Source organism: Mus musculus, chromosome 4, assembly GCF_000001635.26.
Source record: "Mus musculus strain C57BL/6J chromosome 4, GRCm38.p6 C57BL/6J".
NCBI lineage: Eukaryota > Metazoa > Chordata > Mammalia > Rodentia > Muridae > Mus > Mus musculus.
Window position 1 is genome coordinate 5,674,548 of NC_000070.6, and position 22,830 is coordinate 5,697,377.

The 22,830-nt window shown below is 42.6% G+C and overlaps 1 protein-coding gene and 1 non-coding gene across 4 annotated transcripts in view; one reads left to right on the forward strand and one right to left on the reverse strand.

The window, feature by feature from the left end:
• The window catches only part of Fam110b (family with sequence similarity 110, member B), a 157,093-nt gene that overhangs the window by 30,539 nt on the left and 103,724 nt on the right, over positions 1 to 22,830 (forward strand). Inside the window, exon 2 of one of the 3 annotated variants that reach the window (XM_006537896.4) lies at positions 4,356 to 4,451. The exons of the other annotated variants lie outside the window; for them this stretch is intronic. The gene's annotated coding sequence lies outside the window, so the exon portion shown is untranslated. The remainder of the gene's footprint in view (positions 1 to 4,355; positions 4,452 to 22,830) is intronic. 3 annotated transcript variants of the gene reach the window in all.
• On the reverse strand, positions 13,130 to 13,255 carry Gm24337. Its single transcript, XR_003955507.1, has one exon. It is a non-coding gene; the product is annotated as a small nucleolar RNA SNORA17 (small nucleolar RNA).

Below are 22,830 nucleotides of genomic sequence, written 5' to 3' on the forward strand. Positions count from 1 at the left end.
ACAGTTGGTTTCCCCACACATTTTTGGCATGTCTTGTCTTCCATATTCTACCATTCATGAACTATCAAATTGTAAAAATATATCTATCCTCTTGTAATGAAGAGATTGGTTATGAACTAAATATTATTAGGCTGACCTAAGAAATCTATTAGCAAGGCTATAGAAATAGTAGAAGAATGGAGGCATTTCCCTGTGAGCATGTCTTTAATTTTGATGGTCTCCAGGCATGTAGCCACTGCTAGCTGTTCTGACCCTTAGGTATTTGAAGATCTGGAGAACCATTCCACAATGGGTTTTCATGTCTTACAGGTGAAGTTAGGGGCTGCTAGAGTAAATGATGGAGATAAAAAGGCACATTTATTGGGAAGCTGCTCTTGAGTAGGCGAGTTCACTGACCTCAAGGACTGGGGCCAGAGAAGTCCTCATGGTGAGGGGAATAGAGGAAAGAGAGAAAGAGAGAAAGGGCTCATGTGCAGAGAGAGAAGAGGAGATGAGGTGGAGAGAGCCTCAGGCTACTTTTAAAAATCATATCTGTGAGGTACAATGTATATGTAATTAACGTATATACAGTCAAACTTACTGTCTTATAGTATACAGTTCAGGAGTAGCATAGATATGTACAGGTAACCATTATTCCATTCATGGGCTGAGTTTCTATCATCTGACATGTCTCTCATTCTGTTTTGTAGTTAGTTCCTCTCCTTCTTTCATGGCAATCCTTGATCTGATGTCTATTGATGAAGTTTTACTTTCTCAAGAGTTTTCAGTAAGTGCAACCAGATGTTTAGTACTTCATATCCAGCATCTTTTCTAGGATGCAGTGGTCCTCCATTCCTTTATATTGTTATTTGCATCAATCTTTTTTTTTTTTTTCCTGAATGGTGTTTTCCACATAACATTTTGTTTATCTATTTGCCAGCTGATGAACATCTGGGTTATTTTGGGTTTGGGACCCTGATGAATAAGGTTGCTGTGAACATTCCAGTGTCAGTCTTTTGTGGAAACTACATGTTTTTTAGTTCCTGATACATAGAAGGAGAATTACTAAGACAAATAAATGTGTTCTCTGATTCAGAAAAAACTGATAAATTATTTTTTCAGAGAGTTTGTAACATTTAGATTTTTAATAATTGCATTTTCAGATTTTTATTTAACAATTCTAGTAGCAATGTCATTAAGGATTTCTTGTACTTTTAAAAAATATGCTGACAATCTCTTTGTATGTTTACGTAATATGTTTCTTTGTTAACAAAGTGTGAAATCTAGACCCTATTACTTTTTCCTTAGTATGGTTATTTGACAATGAGATTATATAACAATCATGAGTTTGTATGAAAAAATATAAGGAAGCCATCGTTGTCTATTCGTCTGTTGAGGTGATTGGTTTCTAGAAACTTCTCATTTGCTGAAGTCTGTGGATGCTCAAGTCCCTCTTATAAACAGACATTGTGTTTTCATAGAACCTATAGGCATCTTCCATATACTTTTTAATCACCCCTGGCTGATTTCGAATATTGGGATAGTTAGATGCTGTGTGAATAGTTGTTACATTACTTTGTTCAGGATCAGTAACAGGAAATACTCTATAAGTTCAGTTAAGATGAAAATGTCTCCTGATATTTTCTAAGAACTGTTGGCTAAATCCAAAGATAAAAATTGATGACTACAGTGGGCTGGCTATACTTATTTGTCTCACAGATTCAAGATTCAAGAAATAAATCCCTCCTAATGGAGGCCCTTTTTTCCCTGGCCTATTTGCTCTCTGTAGCATGTATGGAGTGCTCTGTCCCCTGCTGCCCTGGGTAGTTGAATTTCCCATTCATCCTTGCACACACCCCTTACTTACCTGTGTGTGTCAGTTCATGCTCTTTCTAGAAACCACCAGTGGATTTGCTAGGTGACACCTATCCTGCATCCAGACTCAGCTCTTTGGGGCCTTCAGATCACTGCCTCAGGCTTTTTGGATCTCATGCACCCAGTACCAACTGACACAGATAGTAGGTGTCAGCAGGTAACTGCTGATCACAGTGCTGGTCTAAGTGAACCGAGCAGTTCTGGAGATTTAGAGAATGCAAATTCTTCATGGTGGGTCTGATACTGAGTAGTTCTCAGATTCTTGCTTTACACGTAGCTTTTGTACACTTTGAGTTTACTTGATGGATGGCTATAAAATCACTCGAAATTGTGCTTTAGCAAACCCTATCATTATGTTCTGCCTATGAACAAGAGAGAAATTGTAGTTTTGGATTACCGGAGTCTAGAATATCCCACATTTTACTTTAGTTTCCCATGGGGCTTCAGCACATCAGCTAATATAAACAGTAGAACAAAAATGTAGCTTATACTATAGTGACTAAGTTGCCTAATGATATCAAGATGCCTTAAATATTCATAGCACATTTTTACTTGACACTAAAATAGACACAATATTAAGCTTTTCAGAGCTTTGTGGAAATTAGAGATCAACTGTGATGTAATAGAGTACTAAATTGGCGTGTAGGAAGACTGGTACCAGAGGTGTGCTGTGTGGCTTTGAAATGGGCACATAACTACTCTGGGCTTTCATCTCCTCAGTAAAAATGTCTTAGCTGTGCACATAACCATAGGGTCTCTAAGGCTCAGGGATATATGATGTTGGTTATTTTACTGGGATGGTTTTGATTTCACGTGGCTACTCTGAAGATAAACTGGATTTCTTTACTTATGTTATTCCTCATCTCAGCCAAAACTGTGGGACTCTAATATCACTAAATTATGATGGAATTTAGCTGTTTATTTTTTCTCTTCAAAAGCATGAAAGTAGGCAATAATAATAATAAATATGAAAAAGAAATTGAGCCCAAAAAAATCCCCCAAACAAACAAAACCCCACTGGTTGCAAAATTGCATAGTGCAAAACCATTTATTTTACTTTAGATCACAACAAATTAAACTGAACTCAGACTTCACGCATATTTAAAGTGCTCTAATATAATTCTAAAAGTATATGATTTTATTGACTTAAATCCCTGGAATCCCATGTAAAACAGTGTCATTACATTTCACATATCAAGGAAGCAAAGGGAGGCACACAAGTTCAGTCATCATTTCTGTTCAATTTAGTGCTGAGATCTACTCTGCGCTTTTGCTCCGCATCACTGCGTAATCAAACTGAAGCAGACAGTGCGGAAAGGTTTGCAGGTGATAGTTGGATGGAGGGGGATGGATTATTCTTAGTTGTTATTAAAGTAGACATTTTCAGGCTTTCTCTGCACTTTTTGAAGCCATATAAATCTAGGTCACAATGCACAGGCTTACTAATATAAACTTTATGTGCAGTATTCACCATGCCTCCGTCCAGAAAGATACACATGGTAGCTGGGAGTCTGGCAGAGACCCCAGTGGTGTGTTCCTTAACCATTATACGTTACGATTTCAAGTAATTCCTCAGATACTAATTATTTTTCTATCCATGCATGGAAAGTGCCTCTCAGTAGAGAAGATGTCTGTGCAGCCAGAATTTCTCTGCTTCATGCTGCCTCTCACTTTGAAAGATGCAGTCCTTTGCTACTGTGGCATCTGACAAAGGCAGATGTGGGAGGAAGAGAGAGTTAAAATTTCCAGCACCGAGTCTTCTTGTGAGCTGCCAGATGTCTGGATAAACATTGCTTTCATGATTCATCCAGCCATCCCCAAACACAGTGAAAGCAGTCTCACATGGAGTAGATGTGGGAAACCACTTCCCTTAGGGAGCCTCAGTTTCTCACCAGTTTTTAAAAATGCAGCATGTTGGTTAGGGCCAGCCACATGTCCAATCAAAGCTTTTTTTTTTTTTTTTTCTTCCCTTTCTTTCTTTCCTGAGAATGGCCTAACCCACAGCTGCCTACAGCTGTACAGGAACACTCGTCTGAGGCCAGGTCAGTGTGGCGTTTGGGGCACAGGGACAGCTGTAACAAATACACTCCTTTCTCCCTTTACAAGAACTGAGTTCTCAAAGTACAAGCTCCCTTTCCTTTGAGGAGCTCTGCTCTGGTGTCTTAGCAGCTCCTTCCTGCTCACCCAGTCCCAGGAGCTAAAGCCTAATCCCAGCGTTCTCCAAGGGATGCTGCGTTGGAGGCCTGGGAATCCCAGGGTGATTCTCGGGTCCCTTGGGGCTGCTTGAGCACCCATTTTCTGATTTTGTTGTTTCCTCAAACCAATTTAAAGCCTGCTATAGCAGCTCAGTTTGAGCAGGGCCTCCAACCCATATATCCCCTCAGAGTCTTAGGGAATGCAGTGCCTTCTGTTATTCAATGAAAACTGGTTTCATCTCAGTGCTCTTTGACATCCCTCTCATTGGTCAGCAGGATGTTTAGTCTATGTCCATCTCTTTTCAGAAATCCCGAGCTGGACACTGAGAACGTCAGTCCTATCTTTTCTGAGTCTTGAATCAAAAGCTTCCAGGACTCTATGGCCTAGAAGTGAAATTAAAGGTAACCGTATTTTAAAATGTATTATTAAACTCACATATAAATCCACCCGTAAGTAAAGACATTCTTTTATGTGCTGAATGGAGTCTTGGTATCCTTATTTTTTTAGTTTCATTTATTTTCTCTTTCTTTTTTCCCCTCCTTCCCTCCTGCCCTTCTATTTGCTTCCTTTATTTTCTGTATTTATTCAGCACACACGTGTGGAGTCCTTTCAGGGCCCAGTGTTTGGGACACACATACCTTAACCCTCCCTACAGCCGTCTGGTTGCATGGAAGGGGCTGGAGGAGAACCCATCTGAGAATGTCATCCCCACCTCAGTTCAGAGGCTTCTGGTGCTGGTCTGACCAAGGCCAGCAGCTACTCAAGTACCTTCTTCCTTCCTCACCCCGGCTGTCCCTGAAAGGAATGCTCTCGTCTGTGTACTGACGTGGCCATTTGCTTACAGCAGCCTTTCCTAAGTTATCTGAACCTACTTTATGTTTGTATTTATTCTTCCCACTCAGGAATGTTAGAATAGAATTACTCACGGGGTTAGCACAGCAGCAACCATACTACTCCCCAGAGAGTTACTATGCAGACATTTCCCTAGACCTGAGACCTGGCATGGCAGGTCCAAGAGGAGCAATTTTTTTCTATTCCTGTCCTATTTCACAGTAAAAATACAGGTGCACCAAAGTGCTAGATAAAATCACCTTCCCTCCGTATATACAAGGTCTTTGTATAACATGAATGCATTTCCCATTTAGATACAGCCTGTATGTGTACACAGTTTATGCTCTACTGATTGCAGGATGCAGATAGTTACATTTTTCCCCACAGTTCTGCAAGTACCGAATGAGTTGGCATATATAAAATATGCTGTTCCAGGCACAAAGTGCACACCTTGTCGTGTGAGGAAGCCCTCAATGACCATGATATAAGTCAATAGTGTTATCATGGTATGTTTGTAACAGGACAAATGCTTTCATTCAGAATGCTGACGAGAGCGCAACAGTAGGAGGGAATCCCGAAAGCTCCTAGTTCAGTAACCTCATTGTTTGTTCAATAAATAATTGCCTCCTCCTTGATCATAACATTTCATTCATAAAAGCTATGCCTCTGAGTGGCAATTGGAGTGAATAGCTCTATATTTCTAAATCTTTCTGTTCTTTCCGTTACTATCTAAATACAAAGAGCAGTATAGTCTTGAGTTTTTATAAGTTTAAAAGCAATTAAATGTACAACAGTATTTGTTCTATCTTATTAGATGGAGTTTCTTCTTATTCTTAAAGATAAAAGGCTTTGAAATATCATCACATTCATTCTATGTACTTTTCTAAAACTTTAAGGAGCAAACCAACCTGAAATTGAACAACACACATACACTATACATAACTTAAATGCAGCTTACTTAAATTTTCGCTTTCTTTTCTGTGTCCTTTGAACTGAAAACACAGTTAAATCTGTCACCTTAGAGAATTTCCTAAGCAGTCATTTCATAGGATTTGCTTTGTGTGCAGCTAAAATGAATGACATTGTCTAGCAGTCAAATACTGTATAGAGCTAGGGTGCAGGTCAGGAGTAGAATTTGTTCTCAGCATGCACAAGTTACTGGATTCTATCTCCAGCCACACACACACACACACACACACACACACACACACACACACACAGCAGAGGCAGAGCTTTTAAAGAAAAGAAAGTATAATTATATAATCCACTGTAAATCTTATAAATTAGCAAGGGGCTGTGTGTGAACCATGCTGTCAGTGCCCGTCCTCCGTTGTCTCTATGCCAGCATTGGACACGCACAGGGCAGATGAGAACTGAACTGAAACTACTTCAAGGGGACTGAGCAAATGAGAAGCCGTTTGCTAAGATCCAGAGGGCATGATGACTTTCAGATTTGCTCTCCGTCTCCCTGTGAAGCAGAATTGTAAGGAACTGGGAGGACGTGTGCATTTCAATACAGTTCTCATGATGCCTGAGGGGCGCATGTCTGGCATCAGACTTGCTTTCCTCCTGCAGTCTTCCCGCTGCTTCTCTTCCACCCTTCCTTTCCTGCCTGCCTGCTTCATCCCTCTGAACCTTACTGTAAGAACTCTGATGTACCAAGGTTCCTTGCCTGTGGTCTGGACCTCTTGAAAAGGGAGCTGGATGAGAGTCCTACCCAACAGTAGCAACTTTGAGCATTGATAGCCCTTTTCTGCCATTGCTGCTCTGTGGCCTCTTCTCTGGCAGACCTGCCTAGCCTGTGCTGGGGGCAGGTCCTAGGCCCTGTGGAGATCCCTGGTGGTGCTTCTCAGCCCCTGCTCTCTGAGGCCGTTTTATTGGTGCCCTTTGCTTCATCTTTTCTCAGCTAATTTTGTAAGAACTTGTTCTGCCTCTACTCACGTCTGGCAGATAGCGGTATTATGGCTGAATTTTTACAAATCTCCCTGCATTTTACAAGGAAGGACCATGCTTTGGCCTAAGTTGTATGTATGTTCTGTTCGAAATGAAGACTTTCTAACCTTAAGGATGGCATTAGATCCTGTGCTAGAAATCTAGCCCTGGACTTGCAAAGTGTCCTCTCAGTACTGGACACTGGTCTCCTTTCATGATGACTTTTGAAGTTTATTTGCACTTTTTACTTCAATATTGTTCAAACATAGGCCAGGAATAGAGCGAGTCATATGAAGAGAATCCTGAGTGCTCTTCAGAGCACTCCAAGGAAACAAGGCAGGAGTCTTGGGACCTCAGTCTCTTCCAAGCGGAATTGTTCTCGGCATGCTTTCTTGTGCTCTGCCAGGTGTAATGGATAGGAGTGAGTTTACTGCAGATTACTCCGTGCTTGCTGCTGTTGTCAAATGAAAGGTTTCAATTATTCTTTATATGTTTCTATGGAAAAATGGTTTTGGCCTATGCGGCTTGTGTTTGTGATTGAATATAGCTTGAGCCCATGAGAATTTCACTCAAGTGACCTTTCTTAGCCCTCAGAGTATACATTGTCTGGGGCTCTGAATAAAGTTGGCTATTACCTGAGGCTTTAGTCTGCCAGTTTAGTGCCTCCATTCTCCCAGATCCCATTGCTCATAGAATGGTGACACAATACGTGGTTGTATGAGATAGGTTATGGTTTGTCCTATAAGTAAACAAGTTAGAAGAACACAGGTTCCTCTCAAAAGTTGAGGAAGAACAAAGTAAAAGTTTCTGAAAACCAAGATGTTAGGTGCTGTTCTGTGGGTACTGAAGACAGTCCCCACCACACCTAAATGTACATTGTCCAGACAGTATGGTTTTCATATGAAATATCCCCAAAGGCTCAGGTGTCAAAGGCCAAATCCCTGGCTGATGGTGCTGTTCAGGGAAGACTAGATCATGAGCTGCTGGCTTCTTCAGATGATTTGTCACTGGTAGATCCATCCTCTGTCCACACTTAGTGGGTTATCAGATAATAGAACCTATTTGGGTAGACAGATGGGTTGATGGTTATGCGCACACACAGCTTTCCCAGGAGACCCAAGTTTGATTCCTAGCACCCACATCAGGTGTCTCACAACTACCTGTAGTTCCAGTTCCAGAATCTGACATCTGCTTCTGGCCTTTGCAGGTTCCTACACATATGTAGCACACACTAAAAAGAAAACACACATTATCAGGAATTTTGAAAGAAAAATCCTAAAAGAAGGAGAAAAAAAGCTCTTAGAGCCTAGTTGTAGGAAGCGGGTCACTGGGGTCAGTGCTTTTGATGAACATGCCTTTTCTTAGTCTTTTCTTTGCTGGTTGTTACAAGGTAGTCTGATTTTCTCTCTCCTGTTGTACCACTGTGTTATTTTGACCTGCCACAGGCCTGACTTGGAGCAGTTGGCCTGCTGAGCAAGGATAGAAACCTTTAACACTGAGCTAAACCAAATCTTTATCTTCTCAGTTGTTTTTATGGGGCGTTTTATCACAGTGAAGGAAGGCCACAGGGACGTCTGATTTCACCTCTCATATTGATCGTATTTGCCTTTATCAGTCTGAAATGTATCATCAAAGCAAACTAAGTATGAACACATGAAGTAACATGTAGTTACCGAATACATACAGTAACATGAAATTCTTTAAACTTGACCAATGATAAGGATTTAAATATTTTTCTCCGAGTATACTAATTATGTTTAATTTCTAGAATCCAATCTTATATCATTCTAAAATGAATTTTGGGATTGGCATCTTATTATCATGAATCCCTTAAGCCATAGGAGGTTATATTTTAATAACTGCAGTTTTGACTGAGATGGTAGATGGTAAAGAGCCCTGAATTTAGTTTTGCCTTATGCATATATTCCTCTGGTAAAGGTTTAACGTATAAAATAGTTATAGCAAGAGAGTAATGACAGTAACTAATAGGTAAAAAAAGCTACAACAGTGTTGCTGTGCGTGCTCTTACTTGGGGGGCATTGTTAAGTAAAATAACAGATTGCTTGAACATAAGCAGTGAACTACCATGCAGCCACAATATCTGAGATCATCCCACTTAAATTTTCCATATATTGATTGATTGATTGCAGTGGTTGATCACTTGGCACTGAAGGTGTGGAAAGTGAAGCCATGGCTGGGGCACTATAGTTTGCATTTATTATGTATAGTAGAATACAGTTACCTGAAGGTGTGCTTTATTTTCCTGACTTATTGAGGTATTTATATAGTGATCGGCCTTTTACATGTCAGTGTAGTGAAGCCATGCTGTGTTACATTCTTCACAACATAGTCTGTAATGGAGGTTGATTAGCCATCTACAGAAGGTGCTCCGATTCTTCTGCTTATATAGGAGTCCCTTTAAAAAATCAAAACAGTACCTTTAGCTTTTTCCAGGAGTATGCACTCAAATGTATATACACTTCTGTCTTCCTTCTTGCTTCTATTATGACATAAATCTTTGGTTTATAGGGTACATGCCAGTCATAAATGATGAACTTTTGTTTTCAAGTAGAATGTTACTTGCAACCTGCTTATGTGCCTAGCAGAGTCTCTTTTCATTGAGCAATTGTTCTTAGCAGTGTCTTGACTTGTTTCCTCAGATCATTAGCATTGGAAAACTGCCATTTCTTCTCACTGTTGCCATCAACGCTGGCGTCTTCATTTTCCCTCTGTTCTCTGCCCATCGCAGAATACCTCTGATCTCAGACTGCTCTAGTTTCTTTAGAGTCCGTCACGAGACAGATAGGCATCACTACAGTACAGCTCCTGTAGGGGTTGATTGGGTTGAAATTCAGGGTACATTAGATCAAAATGAGTTCTAGAGTCTCTTCCTCAGTAGCTCATCCAATTTATGTGTATTGTAGGAAGGTAATTGTATCCATTGAGAGACACATTGGCCTTCCCTCACTGAGAGCTGTTTGATGATGCATAATATACCACAGACTCATTTTGCTAAAACATTAAATCTTGGCTGATACTCACTGTGGATCTGGTGACAGTCGCCATCATTCTTGACCGTTAGTCCTGGGATTATTGCCACTGACTGCTTTCTGCTCAGAACTGTGTTGTTTTATGCCTCTGAAGTCTTGACATGTATAAAGCAGAGAGGACCATATTTAACACTGATTGAGACAAGTGGACTTGTTTTACTGCTGCCTGCCTCCAGCACAGTCAAAGGAACGTGGTGGGGATGCTTTTTTCTAGGTTTATTCCTTGCATAGATACCTCATTTAAACAGTTATGAAACGAACAGGTGCATCAAGTCACCCATCAAAAGTACCGTCTCCTGCCCCCATGCCTAGCAAAGATTGAGGAGCTTCATGCTTAGCTCTTGGGGATTCCTGAGCAGCATCGTGAGGCTCTACTTAGCAGGGATGTTCCCAGCACCCACAGCAACTTGGCCTTCAGCTTAAAGGATCCCGTAGCTAATCAGCCAGAGTTGTCATCCTGTGCTGTAACTTTGCATTGAATGGGCCCATGACGGTTTGCATGTTATTTCTGAGAAAAGTTACCTGGGTGAGATAAAGAAAGGTGACCCCCTTGTTGCTCCTTCTGAGTCCTTCTCACTGATGGTCCAGTGTGCTTACGTTCAGGCTGGGGTTCACCTGACCTGGGCTCATGACTGGTACACACTCATGCACGTACAAGCTCATGCCACTGCACCTCTCTGGCCCTGCCTTCTCCTGATCATCTCTCTTCCAGAGCTGGCTGTGTTTGGGGTCCTGCTGACAATGCAGCGCTGTCTGACAGCCAGAATGTGGTGTCCATGGAGTAGGTCCCCATGTGAACATGGCATGACTTGTCTTAGAGTGGCTGTTGGCTGACAGAGGCAGTGCCGAGGCAGGCCTGAATATTCTTCAGGTCTATGCTCAGGGTCACCAAAGCCTGTGTCTCTGGTTGTTTTCTATTCCTTACTGTTGAATTTTTATCACACACACACACACACACACACACACACACACACACACACACAATCTTACTGTTGCGAATTCTACTGTATTTACATGGCCTTAAAATTTTATCCAGTGCTTTTTGATAGTTCTACCAAATAAGTCATTCAAGAAATTACTTCTGTGAGAGAGACTGTATTGGGCCCCAGGCCCCTCTGGTTGCTGTTTCTGATATGATCTTTGATGATTTTAAGTCCCTAGAGTGAGTTAACCTCCTTTGAAGGTCACATCTTCAAAGATTTTATCTTCCACAGCATACTACACCCAAGCACATCTGCTTAGTAAGCCTCCTCCTCTTTCTTCTTTTCTTAAAACTTATTATTGTGGGCATGAATAATTCTCTGCCAAGAGCAAGTTCACCTGCAGCCTGGGACTCCTGCTCATCTAGCAAGCAGATGGCAAGAGCACTTTGCTCTTCTGTAAGTAGTTCATTTAATGATGTTTGAAGTGTGGTCATCACGGAGAAACCTGTGTCAGTGGCCTGTGTGCAGGGCGGCTCCCCCCAAGGTTGCTTGGTCTCTGTCTCTGTCTCTGTCTCTGTCTCTGTCTCTGTCTCTCTCTCTCTCTCTCTCTCTCTCTCTGTGTGTGTGTGTGTGTGTGTGTGTGTGTGTATACACTCTGTTTCTAATGAGGCTGAAAGTGTCTACTTTAGGATATTTCCCCTTTCTTTGCTATTCTTGCTTCAGAAACCTTGATGACAAATGATTCTATATTATTGAAATAAACTATAGTGACAAATGCTGTGTTTACCCCTTGAAGTAAACATTTAGGAATGGGAAATTTATTTCATTTTGAGGAAAGAGCTCACCTAATGGCCCAGTCTGACCCATCGTGCCAGTCCCTCTGGACCATCGCCACCTACCCTGTAACCTCTCCCCAAACAGAATAAAGTCTCATGATGTACTGTGTCACAGTGTGTCCCATAGTATTCCCTTTGTCCACACTTTTTTGGATGCAAATGATCATTACAGTGACTCCTTGGTCTGGATTGAGGCTTCCGGCTTCTGCTACTCTATGAGTATTGGAACCACACTGGGTCACCTCTCTGATTTCCTGTTGTTGCTCTGTGTAATGGAGATCCTGTAGTTTTGGATCTGTAGGACTAACCTCTTCAATGCACTCTAGCATTCATCAATAGGGTAGACATTTGGTGAGCCAATTCAAAACCCTGGATCAAAGGTTGAGCAATGTTTGAGCTGGTCAGCCTGCCAGCTCTCTTGCTCTCATGCACTTGGGACAGGTTCACTAGCCTGCCTCTCCTGGCAACCAGGGCCAGCTCTACCCTGATGCCCAGTCAAGGTCCAGGGCCTGCTCTCCTGTATGTTGTAGTTGGTGAGGGTCAGGGCCAGTTCTCCCATCTGCTATAGGGAGAAGCTGGAATGGGGGAAGGGAGAGGAGAGGAGATGAGGGCATTTCTCCCTTGTCACCCCATTGCACAGGAAATGAATGGTAGGGATGGCTTGCCCATGCTCTATCCTCTGGTCCAGCCCTCCAGCATCTTCTGAAATGTGAGGGTCTGCTCTCTGGAGTACTGCAGCTGGCTAGGGGTGTGATCAACTCTCACGGCCCCAGGGCTAGTTCCTCCTGGAAGCCAGCTGGGGTAGAGCCAGCTCTGCACATTCCTCAGATGTCAACTTGACCTTTTGTGGCAGCCCACAGCAGGTACATTTGACTGGCTTTGGGTGGTAACAGAGCCCTGCTGCTTCAGAGACACAGATGTACATGTGGCCCTCAGTGGCAACACAAACCAGGACCCCACCATGGTGCCAGGAGGCATCACTGGATACTCACACATTAGGCTCTTCTTCGGGTCTCCAGTTCTGCACTCTTCATTGTGCCTACATCTTTCTGTTTCATCTCTACACCACTTGCTCCTCTTAGCAGTGCCCAAGGTCTCTGAGCATCTAGGTCATGTCTGGAGTGGTCTCAGGATGGCTGTGTCTCACTCAAGCATTATGGCTCTGAGCAGGGCTCATCTTGAGCATGGTCTGATCCCCAAGGCCTTTCAGCATCAGACTGGTAGTCATCTCAGGCTGTCCAGGCTCCATGGCACTAGTCTGGTGGTTGTCTTGGGGTCATCTCTCACCTCGGCCTGCTCAAGTGGCCCTATATTAGGGCCATCTGTCTCAGCTCATATCTGTCCAGGGATTGCAATCTCAGACAGGTTGCTAGTATTCAGCCTACTTCCCACCCTGGGAGCCAATTTGGGCCTGCATGATACCAGACTGGTGGTCATCTCAGACTAGCTCCCTGTCTGGGCACCCTCTCTCCATAATAGTGGTTGTTTCAGGCTCACTTTTTTAGGGAATGTTAGGCTATTAGTCATTCAGATGTTCACAGGTCAGAACAGTGAATGTAGGCATAGCCTCTATCTCCACCTAGTAGTGCACATGTGACACAATAGCCACACCTGCAGTGCCCCTAGAGGCAGTATTTTCCTCCATTTTTATGATTAGGGATGATCAGTGATTCAGTATGACTAATTAATGGTGATCTTTCAACCAGCATGTTAACTGATGAGCGCATATCCCTATCCCACAGGCAGATTTGTCATGATTTTTTATATTCTGCAAATTTGAGATCCGCCACAGTCAAAGACAGAGTAGGTGAAGAGTCTTGTTGCCCTTTAGTTAAGACAGTGAAATCATTCTTCTGGATGAAGTCCACTCATACTAGGGACCACCATATGTCACCAATTTGTGACATTGTTTTGTGCTACACTCGTTAGCCGAGAACAATTTGGGGTTAACCACATTTTGTGGTATTAAACATTTAGTACATAAGGACTTTGCCCAAAGAAACCATTTTGCCTGTATCCACTCCTCTCTCACTTTCAGCTATGGGATTTGGTTCTGCTGTCTACTAGGAAGCAGTGCTCAGAATTAAAGTCAGTTGGTTTGTCTTATGAAATATGCGGTGGCCTGCCTTCCCAACTTTCCTGCCTTACTTCCTGTCTACCCACTAAGAGGAAGGCACAGCCAGGGTAGGACTATTGCACCAACCTCTCCTGTTTATTCCTTCTTGCTTCCACGTATTCTGTCCAGTGAATTGCACTGATTGCGTTTCTGATGAACAAGTTCTAAAATTGTAGTTGTAAATTAATTTGAAGGGTAGTGTGTGCATTTTCAGGAAGCGGCAGTTGTAAAGAGGACAGCGCATGCAACAGCAGCAGCATCTGCAGGGCCCATTTCTTCCCTGGTTGGTTCTTGTGTGGATAGCTTTTTTAAGTCAGACCCTTAGTTTCCCTGGACGCCTTTACTGTGTTTGTTTTAATTATGCCCAGTAGCATCCTCTTAGGAGGCTGCTTAAACATGGGGAACTGGGGCTGGCAGTTAGTTCAATAGGTAAAGGCACTTACCTCCCAGCCAGCCAACCTGAGTTCAAATCTCAGTATCCCCACACGGTGGAAAGAGAGAACCAACTTTCCCCAAGATCTCCTCTGAGATCCACATTTGGATACACACACACACACACACACACACACACACACCCCAAACAAATGAGTGTAATAAAGAATATTTTTAGGAGAAGAGAACTAAGTGTTGACCAGCCATTCTGGTGACACATACACTGTGGGTGAAAATGATATCCTGCATCCAGTCCACCACAGGGCTAGAGCCTCTCATGGAGGCAGGACGTGGGCAGTTTGACTGCGCATACCCCACACTGCTGCAGGGCAGGCATCAGGTGTGAGAAGCAGCAGTTCCCCATTCCAGGAGTGGGGAGACACAGTCTGAGGTCTTAGCATAACTGCCAGGTCTGGTTAATGGGTCCCTGAGCTGCACAGAGGCCAGGGATGCCGGGTTCTCCACTGGTTGCCCTGAAAGAGCTGAGAATGGAGTGTGGGCCCTCAGCTGGGCTCTAGCCCAGGCCAAAGAGAAAAGAGGGGGTGAGGAGAGTGCCAGCTGATTCCCGTGGGGAGGAGAGTCCTTGGTTTGCTCAGTAGGGCAGCTTGGCTTGGTGGTGACTGTGGCTGAGAACGCAGAGAGGCCTCCTGTGTGAGATTAGATGTGGCTCTTTAGAGGAAGACCTGCTCCATTGCTCTAGCATGGTGGATCCTGATGAGAAGAAGCAGTCCATGGTTTTAAGGCATTTGTTGTCATGGCAGAGAGTTGTGATGAGTGAAACCTTACCCCACTTTCTCAGGGTGGGCCTGAGGTTAGGGAAGGGGAGCCAAGAGGGTAGTAGAGGCAGAGAAAGGCAGAGAGAGGGAGAAAATCGAAAAGTAGAGGTCAGCCATGGCCACGTGGAGAGAGGGGGTAGGGGAATGTGGAGAAGAGGGGGAGCAAGAGGGAAAGAGAGAGGGGCAAGAGTAAGAGAGTAAGAGAGAGAGGAGGGGGCAAGCAGCCCCATTTATAGTGGGCCAGGCCTACCTGGCTATTGCCAGGTAACTGTGGTGAGGATCATACCTGGCTCTTGCCAGGTAACTGTGGGGGTGGAGTCCAGACAGAATGCCAGGGGCTTGGGGCATTGCCCTATGGGACTGATAGCCACAGAATTATGGAGAGCTGAGGCCTCCTGTCAGGATCCTGGTGTCTGGGGACATGGCAAACACCTTCCATCCATTGTAGGCGACAGTCATCTGCTGTGTCACCAGGGTTTTAAGCCTGAGCTTGACCATGGACCAGGCTGCCTATTACAGCTCACCACCCCACAAGGTCCCACAATGTACCGCCCACATGCCAGCATTTCATGTCTGGTTTGCAATTGTCTAGCACAGTATACGCCAGTGTGACTGATGCTGGAAGTACTACATATCTACATTTAATTCCTTTTTACAATTTTTAAATGTGTGGTTTTCAATATCTAAGAACCTTATCTACATCAAAATAAGTTGAAAATAGATAAAGAGAAGCTGATTAATATGCCATGTCAGTTTCTGGTTCTTAGCTGTTCATCTCATACTTTAGACTGGCCTGCATCTCTGCTGCTCTGCAGCTTGTTCTAACATTCTTTCCCATTGGGATCCCAGGATCTAAATACAGATTATACTTCAGAGAAGGCTATGGTTCTCAGGGTGGAAAGGCCATACCCTGGTGATTGGCTGCCATTCAAGTAACATGAAAGAAAACAGGCCCTCAGCAGGCAGGGTATAAGAGCCTTGGGACAGTTGCACCCTGCTAGGAATGGAGTCTTGTTCCTGGCTGATTACATAATCTGAAGATGTCTGTCCTCTAGTATGCCTCTCACTGTGAGGGAAAGCCACAGGAAGAGCCAGCTCAAGTGCTAGCAGCAGCTGTGCACTCAGCAGTCCTTGTGCTCCAACAGGTGTTGGTGTCCTTGGGTTTCTGGACTATGCCTTCCAGATGAAGCCTTGCCTAGTAAGGATTTGGCCATTGTTGGAAAGCTCCTCAAAACTTTCTTCTCTATTAGGTACCTTCACTGCTGTTTAGAAATAATCACTGATTAATTTTTTTTGAAGACCTTTAGCCATTACAAAATTTAAACTAAATTATAATTGCATCATTTTTTTCCTATTACCTTCCTCACTCTGTCGAATCCAATGTCTCTTGTTTGCTTTCTCTCCAATTCATGTTTTTTCGCTAATTGCATCTCAAGTGCACGCACTCGTATAATAAATAATACCTGCTGAATCATTTAGTGTTGAGTGTGTGTGTGTGTGTGTGTGTATCTCATGACTATCCACTGGGTACTGGATAACTAGTTAAGGGCTTATCCTTGGAGAAGACTATAATGCTCTCAGCATTTCTTAATTGCCTGTAGTTCGTTGTCTTTGCCCAGTGAGCGTTCCCTCTTCCACAATAGCATTTATATTGCTCCTATTGGTTCCAGTTTTGTTTAGGCCTCTATATTATTGTTGAGGTATCATAGCTAACACTTCCCTGCCATTTCTAGGAGACACAACCTCACAACAGATTTTCTCTGGCTCTTATTGTCTTTCTCCTCAACCCCTCCCCAATTCTGTCATGATCTCTGAACATTAGGTGCAGGAATTGTATAGTAGATATGTCCATTGGGACTTGGCATCCGAGGAGCACCTGATCTCTGTATTTTGACCAGTTTTTGTTTTCTCTTTTAGTCTCTGTTGCAAATAGAAGTTTTTTGATGAATGTGAGAGCTACACTCATCTGTGGATACAAGGATAAATATTTAGAATGGAGTTAGAAATATTTCTGGCTGGGCGGTGGTGGCGCACACCTTTAATCCCAGCACTTGGGAGTTAGAGGCAGGTGGATTTCTGAGTTCGAGGCCAGCCTGGTCTGCAAAGTGAGTTCCAGGACAGCCAGGGTTACACAGAGAAACCCTGCCTTAAAAAAGAGAGAGAGAGAAAGAAATATTTCTGGTTAATTAAGTGGTGGTTTCGGGTTCTCCTCTAAGATTTGTGGCCTTATTAGCCTTGGGTATTTGGCTGGGTTTTTTGTAGCAAATATGAATCCCCTCCTGTTGAGTGAGTCTTTTAAATTCAATTAGAGATCTGATTGTTACCACCAAGATTTGAGTCACCATTGCCCTCTTATGATTCTCGGCCAATTCTGGTTACTCTTGTGGTTCATAGGTGCTGCAGCTGGGTAGAACAATTGCTTTCCTCCCTTGGCAGGTTTCATACCTGCAGGACTGTGGAAGCTCATCCTCAGAAAGAAGGCTTTAAATTAAGGTTCAACTTGAGTCTTCTGAGTCCTGTGTCCAAAGTATGTGTGTCTGCTTCAATAGAGACTCACTTTCAACGTCATAGAGGCAACGTAAGTCAACAGCAACAGCCTAGATTGTTTTGAGGGATTCTTGGACTCCCCCAACTAACATCTTCAACGGGTTTCTTATGCCTGGTATTGATGATTTTGTTAGAGTCAATGATTCTTGGTGGGACCATTATCAGCTCAAGTAGGATAATTTCATTTAAACTATTAATGTATATGTGCACACAGATGCTTATATGTAATATATGCAATTTTGGGTAAATAAAAACATAATTCTTCATGACTTTTTTAGACATCCTTATTGTTATTTTTCCCTCCTTCTCCTCCTATCTCTTATTGTTCTCCTTCCTTCCCTTTTTGATGGAAACCGGGCTGCGGCTAACATGAACTGGGTTACACCCCCGTAGAGGCTGCTCTGAGCTTAGTTCCTCTTGCCGTGAGGACAGATTTCGGAATTATGAAGTTTCTTTTGCAATATTAGACTATAACTACAACCTTGGGAAAGCAAAACCCAATTTAAAAACAATTTATCACTTTAGGATCAACATCAAAACTTCACTATCACGTTGAGAAATTTGGCTGCCAATTTATACCTATGACTGCATGACACTGCAAGTTTCAATGCTTCATTAAAGAGACATTGCTTTAAATCTTATCTTTAATTCTACTTTCTAGGATAAGAATCACATTAAATATTATCTCAACTAGAAGTATCCTTAGAGGCCCAGCCTTTTGGCCTGCCTTATGCCACGTGTTTGAAGGACTCCAAACCTGAGTTACCAATTTAAAGCTAACTTTCTAGTAACCAGTGTTACACCTTTTTGATCATACCCAATAACTTATAAGCTAATACTCTTGTGATGAAGACTCGCAGAGCATATTACACCTCTAAGACCAGTAAAAAGCCAAATGAAGAGGCTACATGAGTCTAATAAATTTAGACCAATCAAAGAATTTCAACTTTTCTAGCTATAATTATAAGACCTTGTCACTAGCTAAATGCAATAATCAAGATTGCAGAGAATTTTCTTAGGAAGGAACAACTACCAGCCTATTTGTCTTAAAACTAAGAGGTTGCAAACTCCTTTTCTCAAAAAAAACTGTTTTTCCAGCAGAAGCCCTCCTGCTGTGCCTGATCCTGGCTAAAGCATGTGGCCACTCTCTTGCTGAGCTAGCAGATAAAGTTTTAGCCATCTTAATTTTCCAACATGAAACACAGAACATTCAGTCATTCAGACGAGACAAAACACACATGGATCGACACGAGGTGCACCAGACACTAGATGTTAGACAACACAAAGAGGGCAGAGAACTTCTGCTGTAGGGACTAGAGAGAAAAAGACAGGGCGTCCCCTGACATTTCTCTCTGCCTCTGGGAGAGTTTCAAAATCCATTTTCCTCTATATTATTTTATTATTACAAACCCTGTTTCTGCCGCCTGATGCAACTCCTGTCTGCGGACATCTGCCTGATTATTTAATTTAAACCCTTTTTCTTCTTGCTTAAAGCAGTTGTTTTTTTGTTTTTTGTTTTTGTTTTTTAAACTGTGGACAACTGCCTGATCCGTTCCTAGTTCTGATAAATCACTGCCAACCTAAGTGAATGCAACGTTGGGTTAGCACCGATTCCAACCTTAGCCCGTATCTTCTGCACTTACAGCAACACTTTACCTGTTGCTTCACCGTGCCCCATACAAATTCTCTGATTCTTTCCTTTCCGTGGAGCTCCATTACCAAGCAGCGTTCCTCCAGCGTTTTTCTGCCATTCCTCAGGTCCCACGTTTGGACTCCAAACTGTTGGAAACCAGGCCGCGGCTAACATGAACTGGGTTACACCTGGGAGGCAAACTGGGGCTGGAAAGAGAGGGGAACTAGGCGGACGAGAGAGAAATGGAGCCAAGACAAGGTTCTGTTCAAGGCTCAAATGTTTAATGGCAAATGTGCTTATAAAGGAGGGGGAGGCCCATTCCTGCCAATTCATCCTTGGAGCCCAGTTGCAGGTGACCACATGCAGGATAGGGTGTGGTCTCAGGAATAGCTGGGCGGCCACCCAGCAGGTAGCAGAATCTTGAAGAGCAACAGTGACAGTGGCTGAACAATAGAGTGATCCAGGAAGACAGGCTCCACCCTAGTTAATCTCCTTAGTGGCAGCAAAGTCAAGGCCTTGGCTCTGCCAGCTTCAGGCTTGGGGGAGGTTACATTTCTGTAATTAAAACCCTCTCTGATTTTCCCATGTTCCCTTTCATATCACATAGTTACCTATACCTAGCTGTCCTAACCCTGCTAGCTCACACTTCCTATCTTCAGGGGCCTTTCTAGCTATGTGACTCCTGTTCTAGGGACTCATGGACACTGTAACAAAATGCTGGTTGTGGCTAATATCCTGGAGCTGTCAGAAGACTTTATGCATTGATGGAGATGGAACCCGCCATCTATTCATCGGGTAAACAAACATGTTCTGTGTAAACTGGTGATGTAGATTTTATTCTACTTTGTTTTTGACAATAGTGACTTATCTAGCTAAAATTAAAACTCTTTAACGTGATTTAATTAGTTAAAAGTCAAAGCTTAGTAGTCTGTTAATTACTTTAAGAATTAGTAGAGTGACACTAATTGGCAAGATAGTGTGTTGCAGGTCTGTTCAGTAAGAATGTCGCACCTAGGAAGTGTGGTCTGGAGTCTGTGACATGGCAGCAGAGCCTACATTCAAGAATGTGATCTGCCAATAGAAATCAGAATGCTGTGCTGGGAGTCTATCCCTGATAGCATCGTCACAGTTTTCTTTGCTACTGTATCTTTTCTCAGAATATTAACTGATAAATGGCACACACATGTAATCTCAGCTCTTTGAAGGTGGAGGCAGGGGATCAGGGGTTCAAGGTCATCCTTGACTACTTAGGGAATTCAGTAAATGCTCACAAAGTAGAAGAGGTAATCTGTCCATCAGTGTGGAAGCAGTCTCCACATGCTTAATAGGTAGGACACTTAAATGTTTCTGCAAACAGTTCTATATGTGATGCCTTTCTATGACACATACACATTTTACCCTTTGCCCTAAAACCACTCAGATCCAACTTACATCCTATCGTCATGTCCATTTATTGATTGCATGAGTTCAAATTTTGTTTAAAATTCAAGTACTTCTTTCTGGATGTGTGTCAAAACCATACCGTATGTAATGTAAACCAAGGAGTAGTTTTGTAAGGAAACTATTCAGATTATAGCACCAAATAGGGGACTGACACACTTTTAAAAAGTATATCTAATTTGAGGCTGGGAAGATTGCTTGGTGGTTAAGGACACTGGCTACTCTGCCAGAGGACCTAAGTTCAATCCTTAGCACACAGAGTGGCTGACAGTCATCTGTAAGTCCGGTTCTAAAGGATCTAATGCCCTTTTCTGGTCTCTGAAATCTCTACATCCATGTGGTGCACACATGTCCATGCTGAAAAATAATACCCACCCATACTTTTAAAAGAAAAAAATGAATATCTAATCTATTCGGGCTGATATAATAAAGCACATTAGACTAAGTAAATTAAAACCAGTGGGAGTTTATTGTTTCCAGTTTTGGAAGGTGGAAACAACTGGATGTCATCAGCAGGCTCTGAACTGTCAAGGGCTCCTTCCTCAAGCAAGCAGCTCCTGTGGTCTCACATGGCAGCATGGAAGAAGCAGCTGGGCTCCTTCATAGGCACACTCTGCCCTCAGGATTGGGCAGGAAAGAACACTCAGAGGCTTTCCCAGTGCCATTGCCTTGCTCACTGGATTTCAACCTATGTATCGTAAGGGGAACATACACAATTGGATACTACAGAAAAATGATTCTTCCAGCTAAGACTATTTTAACATAAGGGGATTAAATGAGCTATTCATTGAGCAGATTGGCTATAGTTTAATTTCTATATTTTGTGTAATTAAATTATCACAACAGTTCTAGCCTGGTGCCTCCTACTTAGGAGGCTGAGGCATGAGGATAGCAAGTTCAACTGGGTTATGTAGTAAAATATTGCTTTTAAATGAATTACTAGCTTAATAGAATTGTCAAAACCAGTTCTTTTCTAAATATTCATATAAAATACAGAAATGTGAAAAAATCATCATAATCCATTCAGAAATTAGTTCATTGTATAACTTGGGTCATTCTGAGAAGTGCTCATTTTATAGTTGAGGACAATAAGATACAATATTTTAATCTGTTTTAATTTTTAATATCCAGGCATTAATCATTAAAAATGAATGTCTGAGTTCTGGTTCCACATACTGTAGCTGTTTTGGTTTTGTTTTGTTGTTGTTTTGTAGTGTACAGTGTATAATGAAATTTCTCTTTAGAGCACAGTCTCCTGTCAATTTAACTGAAATGACCAGAAAGCCTTTACCATATCTGTATACTCTATATGCATATAATTGCTTTCTTGCTCACTTAGATCAGGGATCCAAAGAAGGAGACCTTTGTCCAGATCTCACCCCAGGACAAAAAGCAGTCCATTCTTTCTCTTCTTTTGTTCCTGTGGTGCTATAGGGTATGGAAGCAGGTCCTATACATGCTAGGCAGCTGCACTGCTGGTCCCCACACCCAGCAGGTCAGTGTTCCTGTCAGCAGGCACCACCTCCCCACACTAATTTCACAGAAAGACAGATTGATTGAAAGTCAGGCAACCATCAGTGGCTAGGTTTAAATACGTGTATAGTCTACTGTCCACTGTGCTTTCTCCTGAGTAGTGGTGATGGGGACATGATCTACTGTGGCTGTCAGGGTTAGCTGCAAGTGTTTGCCTTCACATATAGTATATAGACTTTTAAGGACATGAATGTTGAAGTCAGGAGTCTTAGCTATATATGTCAGGTTTCTAGAGTTGGTGTCTCTATCTGTAATGGTCCCAGACTTGCAAAGCAAAGAAAAAATGATTAGACAAGTTATGTAGAGAAAAATCCTGGTGACAGTACGGACATTTCCCAGAAGTACTAAAATTGCCATTTAAAGACTGACACCAATTAAGCAGAAGTACAGAAAACTAGTGGGTTTCTTTCCTGTGTTAAACTCTTCAATTTTTCAAAGCAGTGACACAGTGTGCCTCAGAATTTCAGCTTATTTCATCTGCCCATAGGAAAACACACCTGAAGCTGTGTGCCTAGTGTTTGGAGAGGATGTGGGTAATGAGGTTTAAGATGGTTGATTAATTTCATTATCGGAGCACTTTTTGAGCTACATCTGCAATACCATTTTTGTTTCCTTGGAAGGGCCCAGTGATCATCTCCTGTTCAAGCATAATTCTTGTTCAGGTTCCTAGAGCCCATGAGAACAAGCTGGGGCTCACTAATACACAACTGTGGACCAGAGGTTCCCTGTTC